Genomic DNA, 6,919 nt, shown 5'->3' with positions numbered 1-6,919 from the left:
CTCCCCCTGCTTGTGTTCCCTCTCTCACTGGCTGTCTCTCTCTCTGTCAAATAAATAAATAAAATCTATTTAAAAAAAAGAAACAAAATCTGATTTGCTCTTATTACTTTGTCGTCTGCTTAGAAAACTGTATATTCTGCAGCCCATCACCTCGGACGATGTGTATCACACAGTGTGGGAAAGGGACATACTTTTGGTTTTGAAGACCACTGAGATTTTATTTTTTTAATTTTTAAAAAAATTTATTTATTTGAGAGAGAGAACGCAAGGAGGGGNGGCTGTATCTCTCTCTGTCAAATAAATAAATAAAATTTATTTTAAAAAAAAGAAACAAAATCTGATTTGCTCTTATTACTTTGTCGTCTGCTTAGAAAACTGTATATTCTGCAGCCCATCACCTCGGACGATGTGTATCACACAGTGTGGGAAAGGGACATACTTTTGGTTTTGAAGACCACTGAGATTTTATTTTTTTAATTTTTAAAAAAATTTATTTATTTGAGAGAGAGAACGCAAGGAGGGAGGGGCAGAGGGAGAGAGAATCTAATGCAGACCCCACACTGAGCGCGGAGCCCACGCAGGGCTTGATCTCCTGACCCTGAGATTATGACCTGAGCTGAAATCAAGAGTCTGATACTTAACTGACTGAGTCACCCAGGTGCCCCAATGAGAAGAATTCTTAATACAGAATAACCAGGAACATCATAACAAATGAGATCAATGTAAAATACATAAATAATCATTATGAGTTCTTTATAATATTTTATCTTTTTATAAAATGTCAAAAGAAACATGTTTATGGCAATAGATTTAACCAACACAGATAGGCCTATGTTTTACCCTAAGGTAAATGTGATTATTTCTTTTCTTTATCCCCAGTTTACTCAGAAGCAAAACACAATGACTTAGAATTCAACTTTTCTTTTCTTTTTTTTTTTTTAAGATTTTATTTATTTATTTGACAGAGATAGAGACAGCCAGCGAGAAAGAGAACACAAGCAGNAAGAAGCAGGCTCACAGCGGAGGAGCCTGATGTGGGGCTCGATCCCAGAGCGCCGGGATCACGCCCTGAGCCAAAGGCAGATGCTTAACGACTGAGCCACCCAGGCGCCCCAGAATTCATCTTTTCAAATAGATGTTATATTTATACAATCATGTGCAAATACACAGGGTATTTATTTACCCAACATTATATCATGTTCTTTATATTGACTTGCAAATTTTCCCTATTTCTGTGTTTTAAGGGATGTATGTCATTCTCCACATGAGGTACCACAGTCACAGGTCTTAGCGTTGAGTCTTCCTATCAAGTACATAAGCCACTTTCCATAAAATGTGGGTTTGAATTCATATTTCTCTGGGCAATCATGTATACATAGATTCATATTTAAATATATAGGAATAGATTCAGACTTTCCAGTAAAATTGCACATACTTTACAATTTCCAAAGATTGGAATATCATCATATATTTATTAAAATGACAGAATAGTTTTCTTATAGGGGATCGTGGATGGCTCAGTTGGTTGATCGTCTGACTCTTGGTTTCAGCTCAGGTCATGATCTTGGGCTTGTGGGTTCAAGCCCCATGTTAAGCTCTACGTTCAGCTTGGAGTCCCTTTGTCACTTTCCCTCTGCTCCTACCCTGCTTTCCCTCTCTCACTTTCTTTAAAATAAATAAATAAAATCTTTTAAAAAAATAATAGCTTTCTTATCATCTTTGGGTGACATTTTCTTCTTAAATTGTAATTTGATTCTTTCTATAAAATTATGAGTGAGACCTAAAGAGAATAGGAAACATGTACTCTTTCCTACCATTGTTTAGCAAAAGTATACACAACTGTTGAAATTTGAAATAAGTTGCATTTAAGAGAAGAATAAAGGGTGGAGTGGAAAGCAAAAGGTAATTTTTATACTGACTACAAATTATACCCATTTACAGAGAACATTTCAGTTGAAACCATCATGTAGAGAAAAATTCACCGCAATGCAAAGAAAAGTAGAAAGATCTGGATTAAAGATAACTTCTGTTCATTTATCTTAGAGAAAGTACGAGTGCTGAAAGAACGGGCTGAGTTATTGAGAGCACTGATTAAGAAGCTCAAGGTAAATCCAGAAACTGGATTACAGAGTGGCTCAGTGTGGAAGCTAGAGGAAGGCCTTCAAAGAACAAACAGGAACTGTGAAAATAAAGACGAAATTCTAAAATTACATGAATCAAACACTTTAAGAACAGGAACCACCAAGCAATGTCAGAACTGTACAGCTGGCTTACAACTGGACTCTACAAATGCCCACAGTTAATGAACAATGAAACCTTTTATAAGTCAATCTTGAAGCCACTCCAGAAAAAAAAAAAAACCTCACAACTGAAAAGAGAAGGCCTTATTAATTAGAAGATGAATACTCATGGGACGCCTGGGTGGCTCAGTCAGTTAAGCATCTGCCTTCAGTTCAGGCCATGATCCCGGGGTCCTGGGATCAAGCCCTGCATAGGGTTCCCTGCTCAGGGGGAAGCCTGCTTCTCCCTCTCCCACTCCCCCTGCTTGTGCTTTCTCTCTGTGTCAAATAAATAAAGAAAATCTTAAAAAAAAAAAAAAAAGGATGAATACTCATGAATATTTACTTAATTCCTATTAAGTTTGTTTTGAAGCAAAATCATTTTTTCATTTTATCAGTAAAATGATTATTGCACAGATAGAAACATATTTATTCCTGTCTTTGAAGGATGCCATTACTCATTTGTAAAAGCTCAAAAATTATGTCCATAGGGGAGATAACAACTAATCTGCATATTTATTTTCCTCTCAGCAAATGCTGAGGTTCATTTTGTGGAATCTTCCAGAATTACTCTAAATGATAACAATTCTGGTTTAGAAATTTCAAATCACAGCAGCAAATTTATGTAAATTAGTTGATAGACTACCTACCTGCCACGTAAGTATTACATAGACACTTAATGAGTGGTATTTTTTACAACTATTTAAATTCTCAAACATTTTAGAATCATGCACAGGTGTAAATAAGAAAGAATACTGGAAAAGGAAGAGTAAGTAATCCTTTATGGGGTTTTCATTTCAAAACTTTGCTTTCGCTACTTCTGAAATAAATCCACTAGTTCAAAACACGGTCCCATCAAGCATCCTAAGTGTCAGTCTTCGGCTGTGAAGTCGTATGGCTTCAAGTATACTCGAGGATAACACTGCCGGCGCAGGCATCATCCTGACATGGCCAAGATACCACCACGGCATCATGAAAATTTGGTGGTTCCTAAAAAATGAATATAATGGAGTATGGCAGTATAGAAGGTACTGAAGTTAAGATAATAATGATCAAGCAGGCTTCAAACATAGGTGGGAAACTCAAAGCCTCTGCTGGATCAAAGAAATCAAAGGAGTATCTCAGGTGAAGAAACTTCTAGAATCTAATTGGTTCATTTTATAGCAAAGGAAAAGACATGTGATCTACTTCATATCGTCACTGTCACATTCTCAATTCCCTTCTATCCATGCTGCTTGATGGAATTTGCACAGAACACAAGTCCTGTGGGTCTGCACTGAGGTGCTCAAATTTACCCATTTTGGCCAGTGGTGTGGCTTTTTTAGAACCATTGGCTTGTCATGAAAAATACGCTGCCTCTAAGTCCAATACAAGTTCTGAGATTGAAGTGAATCCAAAGATAGATTGGATTCCAAATGTGCTCTGTATCAGAATAAGCGAAGCTTCTAAAAGAAATTATTGTCTCATCTACTTAAAATAGGAGAGGAGTTTCTCAAATTTGCCAAATATGCCCTATACTTTTTTCTCTGCTGTGCTTTTTCATTCCTTTCTTTGGATAGTCCTTTTCCAAAATAACCATTATTAGATGCCCATTTATCCTTCAATATTGTGTTTATCTTGATTTCACCAATTACTAGCTCTTTTTAAAATTTTGTACTTTTTTTTCCCTAATTTTAATATTGCTTCATTCTATCAAGTGTCATTTTGATTGATTGTTTTGGATTCCGTGTATATCAATCAACTCTGAGATTTTTAATGGAAATGCTATCTCATAACTTTTGCATTTTTTCCCATATAATCCTTTAATGCTAGACAATCATGTAGTAACTGAGTAGCTATTCAGTAAACATCTCTGGGGGGGGGGGGATACAACAACCTTACTCCTCGTAACAAATGTTTCTGATTAATTTAGTGTAGCTTTTCTCTTAGGGAGTTAGTTCTGCAATTCTGTGCCAGGCTTGAATACTGCTCTGGCTACCTTGAAATCTGAACCCTGGCCTTTGTGGCATGACATAAGCCATCTTCTCAGATTCCAGCCTGACCTTGACTAACACCTAAACCAGCTGTGTACACGGCTTGTATCTGGCCTGTCTTTGATCGACCCCCAGCTACTTACATGTCATGCCTTACAATATCTCCTTTCTACACCTGTCATCCTCTCTGGCTGTGCCAAGAATTTGCAGCATGATTTTTCAACCAGTTTCCAAAATGTGTGATAAGTTATGACCTGAGATATTAATCCACTTTTCTTTTGATTAAATTGCCTCAGCTCATTTAATGTTCTCCATAGTTCACAATTTCTAATTGTGAACAGAATTTCCAATCATTTCTCTTTGTTCCTAAAAGATCCGGTATAGTGATGGCTTTGTGTGATCCAACTTGTCAACTTAAATTAAGTGAGATCAGAGATCATATGGTGTTCAGCAACTAGAATGCTTCATTTAACATTCTTATATATTATATTTTCCAAATCATTAATCTGATCTAAAATTAGGTCCCTGATTCTTCCCACCTGCCTTACACAACTTTCAGTATCCAATCACACTCTGCGAAATACACATAGCAGTTGCTCCGTTAGGGTTTATTGAATTGACTGAATTGATAGATTCATCTTTTTGTATAACTATACAGAGTAACGATAAAGAGTTCATGCTCTGGGGGCTCCTGGGTGGCACAGCGGTTAAGCGTCTGCCTTCGGCTCAGGGCGTGATCCCGGCGTTATGGGATCGAGCCCCACATCAGGCTCCTCCACTATGAGCCTGCTTCTTCCTCTCCCACTCCCCCTGCTTGTGTTCCCTCTCTCGCTGGCTGTCTCTATCTCTGTCAAATAAATAAATAAAATCTTTAAAAAAAAAAAAAGAGTTCATGCTCTGCATGCAAGCTATGTGCTTTGACCACCTACTAGCTCTTTCTTTGAGTGTATTTATTTGAGTATAGTTGACACACAGTGCTACATCAGTTTCTGGTGTACAACATACAGTCTAGTGATTCAACATCACTATGTTATGCTGTGCTCACCACAAGTGTAGCTACCATCCGTCACCATGCAGCGCTACTAAATATCATTGACTATATTCCCTGTGCTGCACCTTTCATCCCCGTGGCTTGTCCATTTCGTAACTGGAAGCCTGTATCTCCCACGCCCCTTCACCTAGCTTGCTCATCCTTGCAGTCTCCACTTCCCTCTGGTAACCATCAGGGTGTTCTCTGTATTTATAAGTCTGTGTCTGCCTTTTGTTTGCTTGTTTATTCATTTGTTCCATTTTTGTAGATTCTACAGATGAATGAAATCACATCGTATTTGTCTTTCCCAGTTTGACCCATTTAAACTCCGTATTTGCATTTATCACCTGCCACAAGGAGCTGTTATATGTATTAGAATGAATTTTTATTCACATCTACTGGGGAGGGAGGAGGTCAAAGTTATATGCAGAGAGACTAGTTAGACTAGATTGCTACAATCTAGACTATGAGGATTGATTATTTGTGTGAAAGTTAAGGGTAGATGTGAGAAGCAGGTGAATACAGGATGTAATTTGAAGGTAGAGCCAAAAGGATTTTCTGAGGGGGCAGATGAGGGGATGTGATAAACACATAAGGATGAGGATGATACCAAGATTTTGGTCTGAGCATTTGGAGGACAGAGATTTCATTTACTGGGGTAAAGAAGACTGTGACAGTTTAGGTAAAAGAGGAAATAGGGATGTGCTGGTGAATGATAGGAGTGTAGTGTTAATATGCTAAGTTTGAGATATATTTTGGCCAATAATCTAGTTACCTAACAGTATGGTAACATCTCTAGGACTACAAAAACTTCAGTAAATGCTGAAGAATGGAATTGCTAACTGACACTTTCTGTGGTTTAGTGTTTACATATGAGCTTCAGAGAGATGTTCTAAGAAGAATGTTATACAAGATCAAATCCAGAATTTCAATGAAGTCTAGAAATACTAACTTTTTGCCTCTTCTTTGACTATAACCTTAATGTTAAGTAATTTAGTAATTGTGGGAAACATCACATGGCCTTACCCAATCTTCATGAAACATTTTTCTTTAATGCCAGATACTTGCAGTTTTTACCAAATTAATCTCACGTTTATTATAACCAATGTATAATTTTCAGGATTTCCATTTCCACTTACATCCATGTTCATGAGGGATATTGGCCTGTAGTTCTCTTTTTTTTTTTTTTTAAGATTTTATTTATTTATTTGACAGAGATAGAGACAGCCAGTGAGAGAGGGAACACAAGCAGGGGGAGTGGGAGAGGAAGAAGCAGGCTCCCAGCGGAGGAGCCTGATGTGGGGCTCGATCCCAGAGCNTAACTTTTTGCCTCTTCTTTGACTATAACCTTAATGTTAAGTAATTTAGTAATTGTGGGAAACATCACATGGCCTTACCCAATCTTCATGAAACATTTTTCTTTAATGCCAGATACTTGCAGTTTTTACCAAATTAATCTCACGTTTATTATAACCAATGTATAATTTTCAGGATTTCCATTTCCACTTACATCCATGTTCATGAGGGATATTGGCCTGTAGTTCTCTTTTTTTTTTTTTTTAAAGATTTTATTTATTTATTTGACAGAGATAGAGACAGCCAGCGAGAGAGGGAACACAAGCAGGGGGAGTGGGAGA

This window comes from Ailuropoda melanoleuca, chromosome 20 (genome assembly GCF_002007445.2).
Source record: "Ailuropoda melanoleuca isolate Jingjing chromosome 20, ASM200744v2, whole genome shotgun sequence".
In the NCBI taxonomy this organism is placed as follows: Eukaryota; Metazoa; Chordata; class Mammalia; order Carnivora; family Ursidae; genus Ailuropoda; species Ailuropoda melanoleuca.
The sequence above is the reverse complement of the archived record's forward strand: the minus strand, read 5'-3'. Positions refer to the sequence as shown.